Here is a 20,070-nt window from a genome sequence, read left to right on the forward strand (position 1 = left end):
GTTAAGTTCAGTTTCGACAGTTAAGTTCAGTTTTGATAGTTAAATTCAGTTTCGACAGTTAAGTTCAGAGATGAGCGGCTGATGTATTTTACATCTAGCACTTTGTGGTTATCTATTTTACGTCATGTATTGGAGATGCTATTAGAATTCCACTCAGGTTAACGTTGTTCGTTGTCTCTCTTGTCCTGCTTCAGCCTCGGCGTCGTACAACTCACGGGAGCTACTCCAACGATGAAACCCTCCATCACAGCGGAGCAGTACCTTAGGCTCCATCTCCAGACGCCTGACATCTTCTTCCCCTCCTCCGACAGCCAAGTCAGCCGGAGCATCCTCACCGGCTAACCCAATCACGCTGAGATCGACATGGCTTCGCCAAAGAGGTTGTACACTTGTTGCATCTCTTTTTTACTCTACATGTTATATATATTATCCACTGAGCACTCGTAGTAACGGGAAATATGATTATTTTATCCTACTATATGACAAGCAGTGAGGTACCAGGCAACTTAGCTATCCGTGATGGACTCTCTTGAACGCCATCATTATTTATCTCTGCGTGTTTGAGTTGTGCATTTGTCGATGGGCTTGGGAGTTGAGCTAGTATGGCAGTGGCTTGGGTCCAAAGTAATTGAAGTAGCACAAAAACATTTTTTCAGTGTAGGATTTTCCTTGCTCAAGCCTGCCTACTAGAATCGTCAGTGCTTAAAAGGAAAAGTGAATGAAAAACATCAGAATTGGAAAGTTTCCTATGGTACTACTTTTCATGAATTTGGTGCAAAGGAATGGAGCAAAGGAAAACTGTAGGATTTGTTCCTTTAGTGTCTCCTTGAAAGAAAAATTGTAGGAATTCTAATTTCCACTTCTCCTTTTCATATTCCTATTCATCAAGCACAAGACTAAGAGATAGTAGCATAATAGCATTATAACTTTACATTTTCTTGGGGTTTGACTTAATCTCACCATGCTTTTTGCATCCTGTGATCTTCCAATTGTTGTGAATCAAACACCCAGGTTGGCAGAAATCCTGTGTTTTTAAATTCTCTGTTTTGCACGTGCATTCTTATCCTATTCCTGTCTATTTCCTATCCCTGCATTGTTAGAATCATCAAATTCAAACAAGCCCTTACTCAATTACTTCTATTACAGATATGTGTCAAAGAAAACCTTGTGTGGTTTGTCCTGCTCCTGCGGCGCTGTGTTCCACCCCAGCTCAGCTGCTCCAATGACGGAAGGGTTCACCATAGCAGGGATCCGCTCTCCAGACTGTCTTTCACCGCCTCAGATCTTCTTCCCCGCTGCCGGCAGCCATGGCAACTACATTACCATCATCAACTGAGCAGATGACCTTGAGGACTACACAGGTCCGCAAGAGAGGTCTCACTCTTCCGTGTCTGCTTACGTTATGCATCGCTTAATATGATGACATGCTACATTATCATCGTGTTCACCTATTAGACTCCGAGTCAGGTCCAAACTAATGTTGAAACTTGAGTTTTTAAATGGTTGTGGGGTACATATTGGGGTAGCAATCAGTACTATCTGTCTACTATCTGGTTAATCTCCGGTGTCTACTATGAGTTTCATGTTGGGTGCAAACAAACATTAAAGGAGCCATTATCTGTATTTTTTAACTAAAGCTATTATCTGCCTGCTATCATTGGTTTTGGGTCTATCCACAGTTTGCTACCATCACTCTAGATTTGTGCATGCACTCCTTACATAATCTCACTATGTTTTATTCATATGCATGCCAGTTATTGTACACAATGGAACTGATCATGTAGAGCAAAAGATACGAGCCTTGCATGGCAATAAAATTTCATGCAGATGTCGTTCCATGGTGGGCGCAAAGGCAGCCCCCCTCCACCCATTTTGGATCGTAATCAAGAGGATGATAACTGTTCTGAGGGGGATTCAGAAGGAGAAGACCACTCCTATTTACCCCATGAGGTCTTCGCTCTAACTTGGCATGCTGATGTTGGTAATATCATGCATATGGTGCCTTGCATTGCTTACTGTATACATTAAAGATGGCATCTGCTTAGTTTAGACATGCTTTGTGTCAATGCCATCTGTTTAGTTTCTTTATCGTATATGTGAATCATGCAATGCCATCTTGTCTAGCCAGGCATCATATATGTGAATTTTGCAATGCCACCCTGGTTAGCCAGTCATCTTATATGTGAATTATATCATTCCATCATTTTTTTATTACGTGTTAAATTTGTCAACAATTTTAGTACATTCAATTACTCTTCCTATGCATCAGCCATTCGGCACGGTCATGGAAAAATCTGGAGTGGAAACAAGGTCTTCAGAGCAGACAATGCTATCTGACGAAGCGCATGTCTTGTTGGTTACCGATAGCTCCTCATAGGAGGATTCAGAGACAGATGACCAATCATATTTTCCCCCGAGGTGCATGCCCTAACTTGGCAGGGTTAGTTCCTCATATCGTGCGTATGCTATCTTGCATTGCTATGTCATTTGCTTAGTTTAGACATGCTTTGTGTGAGTGCCACCTGTTTACTGTCTAATTACCATATATGTGAATTATGCAATGCCATCTTGTTGCAAGACATTATATATGTGAATTATGCAATGTTATCTTGTTGGAAGGCATTATGTATGTGAATTATGCAATGCCATGCTGTTTAGGCAAGCGTCATATATGTGAATTATATCATGCCGTCCTTTTTTTGTATTTCTCATTACTTTTGTCGATAATGTTTGTATATTCAACTGCTCTTCCTGTGCATCAGCCATTTGAATTGGTGATGGAGAAATCTGGAGTGAAAACAAGGTCTTCAGAGCAGACAATGCTACCTGCTGAAGCAGATATCTTGCGGTTACAGATAGCTCTCCAGAGGAGGATTCAGAGGCAGATGACCAGTCCTATTATCCCCCTGAGGTGTATGCTCAAACTTGGCAGGGTTATATTACTCATATAATGCATATGTTGTATTGCAATGCTTAGTTTTTACATCATATACACAATATTGAATGCCATCTCCTTAGTTCACACATCATATATGTGATTGCCCTCTGCTCACTTCCTTATTATATAAATCATATATTTGAATTATGGCATGCCATGATGTTTACATAGACAACATGTATCTGAATTATGGCATGCCAACCCATTTTCTAAAGACATAATATAGTTATATCATCTAATCCTGTTTACATAGTCATCATATTTTAAATTATGTCATTCTATCCGTGAATTATATCATGCCATCATGTTTCCATCGACGGCATGTTTTTGATTTATGGCATGCCAACCACTTTCATAGACACATCGTATAGTTATATCATGTCATCCTATTTACATAGTCATCATATTTTGAAGTATGTCATTCTATCCTGTTTAGTTAGCCATCATACATGTGAAATTGTGTCATGCTATCCTGTTTAATTAGCCATCATATATGTGAAATTATGACCTGCTATTCTGTTTGCTTAGACAACATAAATGTGAATTATTTCATGCCATGCTTTCCTCCCTACTATCCATTGCACCTGTCTATCTTACAATGTCTGTACATTCAATTACTTTTCTTGTTTATCAGCCATTTCAATTGGAGGGAGTGATGGTAGTATCTGTGGGAGTAAAAACACGGTCTTTAGAAAAGATCGTGCTACCTGTCGATGCAGATAGAACCACGGTTGTACTTGCCCAAGAACCAGCCACACCACACATAACCCACACTCATGCAGATTGTACCCCTAACCAGTTGGACAGAGAACCAGCTACATCCCTTCTAACCCCAACCCCAGCAGATAGACACCCAGTTCCAGTTGACACAACACCGTCTCCACCACAGAGCACCCAAACACGAGCAGATAATAAGGAAACTGCAGTGCCCAAATCATGAGAACCACCACTCCGAACCCGAAGTCAACACTTAAAGCAGAAGAAGAATTGTTCTCAGGTCAGGTTCCGTAGCTATGGTTCATACTACTTTGCTCTTGCATCACTGTATTTACTGATACCAACTAATTTCAAATTTGAAGGATGCAATTGAAACTCCAATGGTGCAACAGGTATGTTTTAAACCTGTTTCTTCAACGTATTTGGTTGTTTGCTGTTGTAACTTGCTCTATGTTGATTTCAGTTTCAATTGAATAAACAGCTATGTTCTCATGCCATGCACATTACAAGTGTTGTTACTGCTGTGTAGTTTCCCACACTTATATTCTGTCTATGCTTCTTTGTCTTAAATAGATATGATTCGAACTGTATCTATCGTGATTTGGCAACATAAACTAGAATGATATAGACCATACAGTGACCATACTACATAGATATATGTTTGTTTCATGTTGTTATCCTGTCCACCTTACTACTGAACTGGTTTACCAAAATGAGTTTCATATACTACATTGTAAACCTGAGATGTGTTTGTTTGTTTCTCTTTTAGAATGCGGATTAAATATTGGAGAAGAGTACCCTATTATGCAATGGTAACGGAAGTAATGCAGATAAGGTTCAAGATAGTGAGACATCCCTGCTGGTCTCCAAGAAAGCTGATAAAAACTATATTGAAGACACTGAGACAACCCCAAAGTCCTGTCTTGATGTAGTGTTCGAGTTACTGGCTACCACTGCTGGCACCAGCTCTTCGAACTCATTGCCTGAATTAGTTCGGCTTCTTGAGTCTCAACTTCAAGTTGAAAGACATCGATCAGATGTTATGCGGCAGGAAGCCGAAGGACTGAGGAAGTCCCTACAGAATTCAGATGCATACTTTCTGGTGCAACAGCAAGCGCTGGAGGACTTAAGCGCCAAACAAGAGAAAGTTAATAAGCTTGCTAAAATCTTGCCAGCATTATGGGTACCCAGGATATTGTTTCTTGAGCTCTTCTGAAGTGGTTTCAGTTCTGGACTTGTTTTGCTGCGGCATTTATATGCTGCTGTGTTCCCTATATTTGCACTGGTGGCGAACTTTGATGCCCAGTGGATGTAATATGTGTAATAGCCGTGATAGCCTAGTGTAAGTTGCTTGCTTATTTATTTCCTTGTTGTCTTGTTTATTTGTTTGCTTGTAGTCAGTGCAGTTCTTTTTCTATGGTTTGCTAGTGGCTGCAATAACCTATTTTTTAAAACTAGGCCACAATAACCATGGGCCAATATTTACTGCAGTGACACTGGGCCTCCTACGGGCCGTAGAAACAGTGGGCCTTCTACGGGCCGTAGAAACAGTGGGCCTTCTACGGGCCGTACAAACAATGGGCCTTCTATGGGCGGTAGAAACAATGGGCCTTCTACGGGCCGTATCGTCAATGGGCCTTATACGGGCTGTATGATCGATTGGCCAAACATGGGCCAAACAGACCGCATTCTGGCCGTAAACGGGCTAGAGTTGGAATCGTCCGTTCATGCCGACCATAACGGGCCATCGTTAATAGGCCGTATTTGATGACGCTATGAAAACGGCCCAACGTATTAACGGACCACAAACGGGCCGACTGTAACCACAGGCTGAATTTGGCCCACAAGCAGAAAATGACAGTAATGGGCCGTAAGTAAAAGAATGCTAGAAAATAGCCCAAGAATAAATGGGCTCTGAAAAGGCCGAAAGATAAATGGGCTGGAAACGGCCCAACGGAATAACGGGCCGTTAATGGGTATAAAGTGATACACTGTTCTTTACGGGCCAGTTTCACCACGAGCCGTTAATGAGTGTAAAGTGATACACTGTTCATTACGGGCCAGTTTCACCACGGGCCGTTAATAGGCCAAGAGTTACATATGGCCTCATATGGACCGAAATACGTCATGGGCCATACATGGGCCAGAAGTGAAAATGGGCTGGAATCATATTGGATGGCCCAGATGACGCTACTGGGCCTAATTCGGATAGGGTGTAATGGGCCTTGGGTTAGCGGGCTGTAAATGGGCTATATGCGAACAGGCCGTTAACAGGCTTTCCATGGGCCGGCCCGCCACCTTTTGACCAAGTCAAATGGGCCGGCCTTTTCACAGGAATGGGCCTCTGTTGGGCCGTGCCACATGTCGACGTATCATAGGTGCCTTCATTCCAATGAGTGGATGACATCTGTCCCAGTGATGAGCCGACACGTGTTTCCTCCAGCCAATGATGATTTTACACATGGAAAATCCCCATTGGTCAGGGTTGTTAATGGGTTATCGGATCCAAAACCCGACCCAATAGCTTAACGGCGTTCCGTTACGGTGGATGCCACGTGTCGGTCACCCTTGACGAAAGCACTTCTGTGATGCGTGATTTATCGTCACGGAAGTGGACACTTCCGTGATGATAATTTTGGTAATGTGATGGAACACTTCTACGACAGCACAGGTATGACTATCTTGATCCTGTCATAAAATCGTCATGGATGTACATGCATGACAAAAAACACGACCTACTGTGACAAACACGTATCATCACGGAAGTGTATTTTTTGTAGTGATAAGTTGTTTGCTCACAAAATCCCTATGCATAGGAAGAGAGTTAGACTTAAACGTGCTAGTCATATTTTTCATGATGCTCTCTTTATGTTTCAATTCTTATCCTTTATGTGAGCATCATTGAAATCATCATGCCTAGCTAGGGGCGTTAAACGATAGCGCTTGTTGGGAGGCAACCCAATTCTATTTTTGTTATTTGCTTTTTGTTCCTGTTTAGTAATAAATTAATCATATATCCTCTGTTATGATTGAGTTTTTATTTTTTAGTTAGTGTTTGTGCCAAGTAGAACTGTTGGGAAGACTTGGGGAAAGTCTTTGCGATCATGCTGTAGAAAACAGAAACTTTAGCGCTCACGAGAATTGATGGCATTTTTATTCAAAAAGTGCTATTTAGTTAATTGTTTTTGCAAATGATTAAAAGATAAATTTCTCAGGTCCAGAAATTTATTTTAGATTTTTTGCGGTTCCATAAGTATATGTTTGATCCAGATTACTACAGACTGTTCTGTTTTTTGACAGATTCTGTCTTCACTCTGTTGTTTGCTTATTTTGATGAATCTATGAGTAGTATCGGAGGGTATGAACCATAGAGAAGTTGGAATACAGTCGATATTACACCAATATGAATTTAGAATGAGTTCATTACAGTACCTTATGATGGTGATTTTATTTCTTATACTAACGGAGCTTATGAGTTTTCTATTAAGTTTTGTGTTGTGAAGTTTTCAAGTTTTGGGTAAAGATTCGATGGACTATGGAATAAGGAGTGGAAAGAGCCTAAGCTTGGGGATTTCCAAGGCACCACAAGGTAATATTCAAGGACAACCAAGAGCCTAAGCTTGGGGATGCCCCGGAAGGCATCCCCTCTTTTTTCTTCGTTCATCGGTAACTTTACTTGGAGCTATATTTTTATTCACCACATGATATGTGTTTTGTTTGGAACGTCATTTTATTTTCTTTAGTTTTGCTTGCTGTTTGAATAAAATACCAAGATCTTAAATTATTAAATGTTAGAGAGTCTTCACATAGTTGCATAATTATTTGACTACTCATTGATCTTCATTTATATCTTTCGGAGTAGTTTGTCATTTTCTCTAGTGCTTCACTTATATCTTTTAGAGCATGGTGGTGGTTTTATTTTATAGAAATAATTGATCTCTCATGCTTCACTTATATTATTTTTAGAGTCATGCTAGTTGAGTAGTTGTGAATTTGAGAGACACTTGTGTTAAAGTTTGTGATTCCCGTAGCATGCACGTATGGTGAACCATTATGTGATGAAGTCGGAGCATGATTTATTTATTCATTGTCTTCCTTATGAGTGGCGGTCAGGGACGAGCGATGGTCTTTTCCTATCAATCTATCCCCCTAGGAGCATGCATGTAGTACTTTGTTTCGATAACTAATAGATTTTTTCAATAAGTACGTGAGTTCTTTATGACTGATGTTGAGTCCATGGATTATACGCACTCTCACCCTTCCACCATTGCTAGCCTCTCTAATACCGCGCACCTTTCACCGGTATCATAAACCCACCATATACCTTCCTCAAAATAGCCACCATACCTGCCTATCATGGCATTTCCATAGCCATTCCGAGATATATTGCCATGCAACTTTCCATCGTTCCATTTATTATAACACGCTTCATCATTGTCATATTGCTATGCATGATCATGTAGTTGACATCGTATTTGTGGCAAAGCCACCATTCATAATTCTTTCATACATGTCACCCATGCATCATTTCACATCCCGTTACACCGTCGAAGGCATTCATATAGAGTCATATCTTGTTCTAAGTATCGAGTTGTAATTCTTGAGTTGTAAGTAAATAAAAGTGTGATGATCATCATTATTAGAGCATTGTCCCGGTGAGGAAAGGATGATGGAGACTATGATTCCCCCACAAGTCGGGATGAGACTCCGGACGAAAAAAAAGAGGCCAAAGAAGCCGAAATAAAAAAAGAGGCCATAAAAAAAGAGAAGGCCCAAATAAAAAAATAAAAAATGAGAGAAAAAGAGAGAAGGGGCAATACTACTATCCTTTTACCTCACTTGTGCTTCAAAGTAGCACCATGATTTTCATGATAGAGAGTCTCTTATGTTGTCACTTTCATATACTAGTGGGAATTTTTCATTATAGAACTTGGCTTGTATATTCCAATGATGGGCTTCCTCAAAATGCCCTAGGTCTTCGTGAGCAAGCAAGTTGGATGCACACCCACTTAGTTTCTTTTCTTGAGCTTTCATACACTTATAGCTCTAGTGCATCCGTTGCATGGCAATCCCCTACTCACTCACATTGATATCTATTGATGGGCATCTCCATAGCCCGTTGATACGCCTAATTGATGTGAGACTATCTTCTCCTTTTTGTCTTCTCCACAACCACCATTCTATTCCACCTATAGTGCTATGTCCATGGCTCACGCTCATGTATTGCGTGAAGATTGAAAAGGTTTGAGAACATCAAAAGTATGAAACAATTTCTTGGATTTTCATCGGGGTTGTGCATGATTTAAATATTTTGTGTGGTGAAGATAGAGCATAGCCAGACTATATGATTTTGTAGGGATAGCTTTCTTTGGCCATGTTATTTTGAGAAGACATGATTACTTCGTTAGTATGCTTGAAGTATTATTATTTTTATGTCAATATTAAACTTTTGTCTTGAATCTTATGGATCTGAATATTCTTGCTACAATAAAGAGAAATACATGATGAATATGTTAGGTAGCATTCCACATCAAAAATTCTGTTTTTATCATTTACCTACTTGAGGACGAGCAGGAATTAAGCTTGGGGATGTTGATATGTCTCCAACATATCTATAATTTTTGATTGTTCCATGCTATTATATTATCAACCTTGGATGTTTTATATGCCTTTATATGCTATTTTATATGAATTTTGGGACTAACCTATTAATCTAGAGCCCAGTGCTAGTTTCTGCTTTTTTCTTGTTTTAGAGTATCGCGAAAAAGGAAAATCAAACGGAGTCCAATTGACCTGAAATTTCACGGAACTTATTTTTGGAAGGAAAGCAACCCGGGAGACTTGGAGTCCATGTAAGGGAAGCCACGAGGCAGGGGGGCGCGCCCTCCACCCTCGTGGTCCCCTCATGGCTCCCCTGACGTACTTCTTCTGCCTATATATCTCCGTATACCCTAAAACGATCGGGGAGCACAATAGATCAGGAGTTCCGCCGCCAGAAGCCTCCGTAGCCACCGAAAGCCAATCTAGACCCATTCTGGCACCCTGCCAGAGGGGGAATCCCTCTCCTGTGGCCATCTTCATCATCCCGATGCTCTCCATGACGAGGAGGGAGTAGTTCTCCCTCAGGGCTGAGGGTATGTACCAGTAGCTATGTGTTTGATCTCTCTCTCTCTCGTGTTCTTGATTTGGCACGATCTTGATGTATCGCGAGCTTTGCTATTATATTTGGATTCTATGATGTTTCTTCCCCCCTCTACTCTCTTGTAATGGATTGAGTTTCCCCTTTGAAGTTATCTTATCGGATTGAGTCTTTATAGATTTGAGAACACTTGATGTATGTCTTGTCGTGTTTATCTGTGGTGACAATGGGATATCATGTGATTCACTTGATGTATGTTTTGGTGATCAACTCGCGGGTTCCTCCCATGAACCTATGCATATGGGTAGGGATGGACACGAGCCAAGCCGAGCCGAGTTCAGTCCGAGCCGGCCTTAGGCTTGCCTAAAGTGAGCCGAGCTCGGCTCGGCTCGTTGGCTGAACGAGCCTGTTTTTGGAGGCTCGGCTCGTTTTGCCTCTGGCTCGGTCCAGCTCGAGCAGCCCACATGTGCACTGCTAATGTGTGTGCAAGCCTGTGCTTGCGGGCGTCGAGGCGGCGGACGCTTGGCCAGGCACCATAGGAGGGACGAACGGCGCCATCGGTGCCGAGAGCGAGCCATCCAGTGTCGGGCGCGACGAGGACGACGGCGGCATCCGGCACGGCAAGGAGGACGACAGCTACACTCTATACAATCAAGCAGACGCATTCATCCATCCATCCATTCATCAAGCCTAAATCCATCCATGCATCCATCGCGTGCCTGCGCAGCCATGCAGGGAGCATGTGTGTCATCAGCCGTTCGTGTGCCAGTGCAAGGGAGCGCGCGTGACTGAGTGCCGAGCATGTGCGCGCCAAGTTACTGATGGGAAGGAAGGAGAGAGTACCTGCTCGTCACGTACAGCGAGAAACCAGGGGAGGAGCGTCCGCCTGCGTTCGGGGTGGTGAGGAATGGCCGCGTCGCTCGCCGCCATCGGTCCAGTTTTGCGGCGCAGCGAGGAGAGAGATGCGGCGGCGCGGCGAGGAGAGGGATGCGGCGACACTGAACAGAGAAAGGAGAGACTGCGATCTCTCTGCGTCGCTCATGCCCTAATGGAATGAAGGCCGATGGGAATTGGGCTGGGCCTCGAGCGAGTCACCGAGTTGGACCGGGCGAAACTCGGCTCGGCTCAGTCGGGAATCGGGCCTCATTTCACAAGTCTGCTCGCTCGTTTATCCTATCGGGCCGAGCTGTAACGGGCCGAGCTGGAGCGAGCTTCGGGCCGAGCCGAAAAGCTCGCTCGTACGTCCAGTCCTACATATGGGTTGGCACACATTTTCGTCGTGATTCTCCGGTAGAAACTTTGGGGCACTCTTTGAGGTTCTATGTGTTGGTTGAATAGATGAATCTGAGATTGTGTGATGCATATCGTATAATCATACCCACGGATACTTGAGGTGACATTGGAGTATCTAGGTGGCATTAGGGTTTTGGTTGATTTGTGTCTTAAGGTGTTATTCTAGTACGAACTCTAGGGTTGTTTGTGACACTTATAGGAACAACCCAACGGATTGATTGGAAAGAATAACTTTGAGGTGGTTTCGTACCCTACCATAATCTCTTCGTTTGTTCTCCGCTATTAGTGACTTTGGAGTGACTCTTTGTTGCATGTTGAGGGATAGTTATATGATCCAATTATGTTTAAAAAAGTTGAGAGGACTTGCACTAGTGAAAGTATGAACCCTAGGCCTTGTTTCAACACATTGCAATACCGTTTACGCTCACTTTTATCACTTGTTACCTTGCTGTTTTTATAATTTCAGATTACAAATACTCATATCTATCATCCATATACCACTTGTATCACCATCTCTTCGCCGAACTAGTGCACCTATACAATTTACCATTGTATTGGGTGTGTTGGGGACACAAGAGACTCTTTGTTATTTGGTTGCAGGGTTGCTTGAGAGAGACCATCTTCATCCTACGCCTCCTACGGATTGATAAACCTTAGGTCATCCAATTGAGAGAAATTTGCTACTGTCCTACAAACCTTTGCACTTGGAGGCCCAACAACGTCAAGAAGAACGTTATGTAGTAGACATCAGCCATGAGGAAAGAGGTGAACCACCCATCACTACTTGGGCGCAAATGAAGGATGTCATGAGAGCATGCTTCGTGCCTACCTACTACAACCGCGACCTCTTCAAGAAACTTCAACTACTCAAGCAAGGAACCAAGAGTATTCAAGAGTACTACAAGGAGATGGAGATTGCCATGATAAGAGCCAATGTCACGGAAGATGATGAGCAAACAATGGCATGTTTCTTGAATGGGCTCAACCATCCTATCAAGAAGATCGCCGACTTCCAACCCTACTCGAATCTTATCGAGCTAGTGCACCAAGCTACCAAAGTGGAACGTCAAGTGCAAGATGATTACAAGTATGCCAAGTTCTCATCCAAGTCATACGGGTTCTCCAACACCCAAGCTTCAATGACTCCAACACCGTCTACCAAGCCTTCTACAAGCAACATCGACAAGTCGAGTCACAAGAAAGCTTCGTCAACTCCAAGTCATCCTCCTACTACAATCAACATCAAGCCGAGAGATTCATCATCATCAACCCCCACTGATGAGACCGTTAAGAAAAGTTCCTTCAAATGCTTCACAAGCGGAGGCTGAGGCCACAATTCCTATGAGTGCACCAACAAGCGGACCATGATCCTCAACGACGACGGCACTTACAACTCAATGAGTGAAGGAGAAATGGACGCCCTCGAGCAAGTCGCCATGCACTGGCAAGTGAACGATGAAGAGGAACAAGTCTTTTGCGATGAAGATTCAAGTCCCGCTCTTGTTTTCTCCAAGGTCTTGACTCCCCAACATCACCAAGAAGAAGATCAAAGATGACATATCTTTCATACCAAGGCCGGCATCAATGGAAGATCCGTCAAGGTCATCATCGATGGAGGAAGTTGTCATAACCTAGCAAGTGAAGAACTTTGCTCCAAGCTCCAATTGCCCAAGACGAAGCACCCACATTCCTACAAAGTTCAATGGCTTAGCGACTCCGGCACTCTCCAGGTCGAGCATCGAGTACAAGTCTCGTTCAAAATTGGTGCCTACGAAGACACTTTGGAGTGCGACGTTGTTCCCATGACCGTTTTCCACCTTCTTCTTGGACGCCCATGGAAATTTGATAGAGGTGTCATCCACAACGGCCGAACGAACCACTACATCTTCAAGATGAAAGGAAAGGAGTACGTACTTCGCCCCATGTCTCCAAGCCAAGTGATCGCCGACAAGCAAGCCACCCATCGTGGCGAGAATAGTGAGAGAGCGAGCCACCAAAAAGAGAGTGAGCTCCACAAGCACAAATCGGGCGCCTCCACGATGAGCAACAAGAAGAATTTAGTTCTCTTTTCCACCAAAAGTGAGATAAGAGGAGTGTGTGAGAACCCATCTAGTGTCCTACACTGCGTACTTTTGTGCAAGGACAATGCAACACAAGCTAACACTTCTCACACTGTACCTTTAGTGTTTTCTTCTCTTTTGCAGGAATTTCAAGATGTTTTCCTTGACGAGCTACCTCCGGGACTACCTCCACTACGAAGCATCGAGCACCGCATCGACCTCATACCCGGAGCACCTCTTTCAAACAAAGCTCCATACTGCGTCAACCCCGAAGAAACCAAAGAAATACAAAGGCAAGTAAAGCATCTCATAGACCATGGACATGTGCGTGAAAGTTTGAGCCCTTGTGTCATCCCGGTCATTCTTGTGCCAAAACGAGACAATAGTTTTCGCATGTGCTCCGATTGTAGACCTATCAATGCTATCACCGTTCACTATAGGTATCCCATTCCACGCTTTGATGATATGCTTGATGAACTTAGTGGTGCCACTATCATTTCAAAAATTGATCTTAAGAGTGGTTACTATCAAATCCGCATACAAGAGGGTGATGAATGGAAAACCGATTTCAAAACCAAGTTTGGGTTGTATGAGTGGTTAGTCATGCCTATGGGTTTATCGGAAGCACCGGGTACTTTTATGCGTCTTACGAATCATGTCTTTCGCCCTTACATTGGTGTGTTTGTTGTGGTATACTTCGATGATATCCTTGTTTATAGCACATCCCTTCCAGATCATGTCACCCTGTTCGAACCGTTTTGCAAACTCTTCGAAATGAGCATCTCTTTGCTAACATGGAAAAGTGCCTTTTCGGCATTGATAAGCTCATTTTCTTGGGTTTTATTGTTTCTTCTAAGGGTGTTCATGTAGATGAGTCCAAGATCAATGCTATTAAGACTTGGCCCCAACCAACCAACTTGCAACAAGTGCATAGTTTTCTTGGCCTTGCGGGTTTCAATCGCTTTGCGAAAGATTTTAGCACCATTGCTTCGCCCTTGCATGCTTTGAGAAAGAAAAATGTGCCTTTTGTTTGGGGACCATCCCAAGATACCGCTTTCCATGAGCTCAAGATTTTGCTTACTCATGCTCCCGTGCTTGCTTTACCCAACTTTGACAAGCCATTTGAGATTCATTGCGATGCTAGCGGTAATGGAATAGGAGGTGTGTTAACACAAGAGAAGCGCCCCATAGCTTACTTCAAAAGCAACCTATGGTATTCAACATTGGAGATCTGGTGTGGCTACACCTTCGCAAGGACCGCTTTCCCCAAGAACGCAAGTCCAAACTTCGACCATGAGCGGATGGACCCTTCAAGGTGCTTGCACGCTACAACGACAATGCTTACAAGATCGACCTACCGCGCGACAAGTACAACATGAGTGATATCTTCAATGTCAAGGACCTCTCTCCCTTCCATTGTGATGAAGAATTTGATTCGGGGATGGATCTTCCCCAAGGGAGGGGAGATAATGGGGAGCATCACAAGGTCATCCCCATGGACCCACCATCGTCTCACCAAGTGCCTAGCGGACCCATGACATGAGCACGTGGAAGAGATCTCGAAACCGAGGTGACATCTCTCCTCTCACACTTCCACTTCGATACACATGAGACATGGTTACTACCTCAAACGGAGACATTGTGCATACTCAGGTATCTAGGAGTTGGCCATGCAGAAGATAAGGAGCAAGGATAAGAAGAAGAGGAAGATGGACGTGAAGACGGAGAAGAAGAAGAGATGCGGAAGAAGCTACAGGCTCCGTACGACCGACCAGGACCGGACGTCCGACGATCTCTAGGCTCCGGACGTCTGACCCAGACCGGACGTCCGACACCTCCTCACCCGAGCCAAAACGATAGAATTCCGAGGCCTCCCAGATGACCGACGCCCGGATGACCGTCCCCGACCGGACGTCCAACTGAAGCACACCCAAGTTGAATCTACGGACGTCCGATAGGCACTGGACGTCCGGACCCTCACGAGCCTCCGGACGACCGGTGACTCCCGGACGTCTGACGCATGTGTTCTGCCATGTATTGGGCCGCAGCCCATGTACCACCCACTTCACCCCCTTTTGCACTAAGGCTATATATACACCTCCTATTCGTCCTAGCTAGGGTTAGCAAAGGTTTAGCTCATATTTCGTGTGAGAGCTTTGCTCATCCACTTGGTTACCTTCTCCTCGGAGATAGTGCCTCCTCGGAGAAGATCTCCCAAGCGGATTCAAGGCCCCTTTATGGGAATAACCTCAACACCTCCTGACGGAGAAGACCGGCTACCTTTGTATCGTCCTTAGTTGTACGTGGATCGTGTGTTCTCTTATGTACTCGAGGATCTAGCACATGTGTGACTATTTCTTGTTGGTTTAGTGTTTCTCTCGTGTTTTCCCTCGTTTTCCTCCTCGTGTTCTTCGTGTTCTTCGCGGGATCCGCTCCTTCCGTGAAAGATCGGTCGATTAGGGTTCTACCCTACATCATGGTAGATATATATAATCAACATAGAGGTGTTCACCATTGATGACTACCCCATCTCACATGATGATCGGGCATGGGTTAGTTGATTTGGATCATGTATCACTTAGATAACTTGAAGGATGTTTATTTAGGTGGGAGTTCATTAGTAATTTGATTAATTGAACTTAATTTATCATGAACTTAGTATTAATAGTTTTGCATATCTATGTTGTAGATCAATGGCCCGTGCTATTGTTCCCCTGGTAGAAACTACATGGACTGGGTCCGTAAATTGAGGATTATCCTCATTGCTACATAGAAGAATTATGTCCTTGATGCATCGCTAGGTGACAGACCTGTTGCAGGAGCTACTGCAGATGTTATGAATGTCTCGCAGACTTGATCTAATGACTACTCAATATTTCAGTGTTCCATGCTTTATGGCTTAGAACCGGGACTTCAAAGGCGTTCTGAATGTCACAGAGCATATGAGATGTTCCAAGAGCTGAAGTTGATATTTCAATCTAATGCCCGAGTTAAGAGATATGAAAAGTCTCCAACAAGTTCTATTGCTGCAAGATGGAGGAGAATAGTTCTGTCAGTGAACACATACGCAAAATGTTTGAGTATCATAACCACTTGACTCAGCTGGGAATTGATCTTCAAGTTGAGAGTGTTATTGACAGAGTTCTTCAGTCACTTCCACCAAGCTACAAAGGCTTCCTGATGAACTATAATATGCAAGGGATGACGAAAACTATTCCCGAGCTCTTCACAATGCTTAAGTCCACGGAGGTAGAAATCAAGAAGAAGCATCAAGTGTTGATAGTTAACAAGACCACTAGTTCCAAGAAAAAGGGCAAGGGAAAAAAAGGGAACTTCAAGAAGAATAGCAAGCAAGTTACCGTTGCCGTGAAGAAGCCCGAAGCTGGACCCAAGCCTGAAACTAAGTGCTTCTACTGCAAAGGGAATGGTCACTTGAATTGGAACTGCCCCAAATACTTGGCGGATAAGAAGGATGGCAGAGTGAACAAAGGTTTATTTGATATACATGTTATTGATGTATACCTTACTAATGCTCGTAGTAGTGCATGGGTATTTGATACTGGTTCGATTGCTCATATTTGTAACTCGAAAGAGAGCTATGGAATAAATGAAGATTGGCTAAGGACGAGGTGACGATGTGCGTCGGGAATGGTTCCAATGTCGATGTGATCGCCGTCGGAACGCTACCTCTACATCTACCTTCAGGATTAGTTTTAGACCTCAATAATTGTTATTTTGTGCCAGCGTTGAGCATGAACATTATATCTGGATCTTGTTTATTGCAGGACGGTTATTCATTTAAATCAGAGAATAATGGTTGTTCTGTTTATATGAGTAATATATTTGATGGTCATGCACCCTTGATGAATGATATTCTTGTTGAATCTCGATCGTAGTGATGCACATATTCATAATATTGATGCCAAAAGATGCAAAGTTGATAATGATAATGCAACATAACGGTGGCACTGCCATTTAGGTCATATTGGTGTAAGGCGCATGAAGAAACTCCATGTGGATGGACTTTTGGAATCACTTGATTATGAATCATTTGATACTTGAGAACCATGCCTCATGGGTATTACTAAAACACCGTTCTCCGGAAGAATGGAGAGAGCTAATGACTTATTGGAAATAATACATACCGATGTATGCGGTCCGATGAGTGTTGAGGCACGCGGAGGGCATCGTTATTTTCTGACCTTCATAGATGATTTGAGTAGGTATGGATATATCTACTTAATGAAACACAAGTCTGAAACATTTGAAAAGTTCAAGGAATTTTAGAGTGAAATGGAAAATCATCATAACAAGAAAATAAAGTCTATGATCTGATCACGGAGGAGAATATTTGAGTTACGAGTTTGGCCTTCATTTAAGACAATGTGGAATTGTTTCACAAGTCACGCGACCTGGAACACCATAGCGTAATTGTGTCTGAACGTCATAACCGTACTTTATTAGATATGGTGCATTCTATGATGTATCTTACCGATTTGCCTTTATCATTTTGGGGTTATGCATTAGAGACAGCCGCATTCACATTAAATAGGGCACCGTCTAAATCCGTTGAGACGACACCGTATGAACTATGGTTTGGCAAGAAACCTAAGCTGTCATTTCTTAAAGTTTGGGGATGTGACACTTATGTCAAAAGGCTTCAGCCTAATAAGCTCGAACCCAAATGAAGAAGTGCGTCTTCATAGGATACCCTAAGGAAACTATTGAGTACACCTTCTACCATATATCTGAAGACAAGATTTATGTTGCCAAGAATGGCTCCTTTCTAGAGAAGGAGTTTCTCTCGAAAGAAGTGAGTGGGAGGAAAGTAGAACTTGATGATGTAGTTGTACCTTCTCTCGAATTGGGAAGTAGCACATCAGAGAAAATAGTTCCTGTGATACCAACTAGAGAGGAAGCTAATGATGATGATCATGAAACTTCAAATCAAGTTACTACTGAACCTCGTAGGTCGACCATAACACGTACCGCACCAGAGTGGTACAGTAATCTTGTCTTGGAAGTCATGTTGTTAGAGAATGGCAAACCTACAAACTATGAAGAAGCTATGATGAGCCTAGATTTCGACAAATGTCTTGAGGCCATGAAATCTGAGATAGGATCCATGTATGAGAACAAAGTATGGACTTTGGTGGACTTGCCCAATAATCGGCAGGCCATTGAGAATAAATGGATCTTCAAGAAGAAGACAGACGTTGATGGTAATATCACTGTCTATAAAGCTCGACTTGTCGTGAAAGGTTTTTGAAAAGTTCAAGGGGTTGACTATGATGAGACTTTCTCACCCGTACCGATGCTTAAGTCTGTACGAGTCATGTTAGCAATTGCCGCATTTTATAATTATGAAATCTGGCAAATGGACGTCAAAATTGCATTCCTTAACGGATTTATTAAAGGAGAGTTGTATATGATGCAACCAGAAGGTTTTGTCGATCCTAAAGGTGCTAACAAAGTGTGCAAGCTCCAGCGATCCATCTATGGACTGGTGGAAGCATCTCAGAGTTAGACTATGCGCTCTGATGAGGTGATCAAAGCATATGGTTTTATACAGAATTATGGTGAAGCCTATATTTACAGGTGAGTGGGAGCTCTGTAGCATTTCTGATATTATATGTGGTGAAGGAAATATGCCCTAGAGGCAACAATAAAGTTGTTATTTTATATTTCCTTATATCATGATAAATGTTTCTTATTCATGCTAGAATTGTATTAACCAGAAACTTGATACATGTGTGGATACATAGACAAAACCCGTGTCCCTAGTAAGCCTCTACTAGACTAGCTCATTAATCAAAGATGGTTAAGTTTCCTAACCATAGACATGTGTTGTCATTTGATGAACGTGATCACATCATTAGGAGAATGATGTGATGGACAGGACCCATCCGTTAGCTTAGCATAATGATCGTTAAGTTTTATTGCTATTGCTTTCTTCATGACATATACATATTCTTTTGACTATGAGATTATGCAACTCCCGGACACCGGAGGAATACCTTGTGTGCTATCAAATGTCACAACGTAACTGGGTGATTATAAAGATGCTCTACAGGTATCTCCGAAGGTGTTTGTTGGGTTGGCATAGATCGAGATTAGGATTTGTCACTCCGAGTATCGGAGAGGTATCTCTGGGCCCTCTCGATAATAATGCACACCATAATAAGCCTTGCAAGCAATGTGACTAATGAGTTAGTTGTGGGATGATGCATTACAGAATGAGTAAAGAGACTTGCAGGTAACAAGATTGAACTAGGTATGAAGATATCGACGATCGAATCTCGGGCAAGTAACATACCGATGTCAAAGGGAATAATGTATGTTGTCATTGCGGTTTGACCGATAAAGATCTTTGTAGAATATGTAGGAACCAATATGAGCATCTAGGTTGCGTTGTTGGTTATTGATTGGAGATGTGTCTCGGTCATGTCTACATAGTTCTTGAACCCGTAGGGTCCGCATGCTTAACGTTTGATGACGATTTGTATTATGAGTTATGTGTTTTGGTGACCAAAGATTGTCTAGAGTCCCGGATAAGATCACGGACATGATGAGGAGTCTCGAAATGGTCGAGGGGTAAAGATTGATATATTGGACGATGGTATTCGGACACCGGAATGGTTTCGGAGTGTTTCGGATATTTATCGGAGTACCGAGGGGTTACCGGAACCCCCCAGGAAAAGTAATGGGCCTACATGGGCCATAGGGGAGAGAGAGGGAAGCCCACAAGGGGTGGCGCCCCCCCCCCCATGGGAAGTCTGAATTGGACAAGGGCAGGGGCATGGCCCCCCTTTTCCCTCTCCCTCTCCCTCTCCTTCTGTTTCCCCCTCCGAAAGAAAGGAAGGGGGGACTAGGACTAGGAGTCCTAGTCGGTCCCCCCCCCACTTGGCGCGCCCCCTAGGGCC

This window comes from Triticum urartu, chromosome 7 (genome assembly GCF_003073215.2).
Source record: "Triticum urartu cultivar G1812 chromosome 7, Tu2.1, whole genome shotgun sequence".
NCBI classification, from domain to species: Eukaryota; Viridiplantae; Streptophyta; class Magnoliopsida; order Poales; family Poaceae; genus Triticum; species Triticum urartu.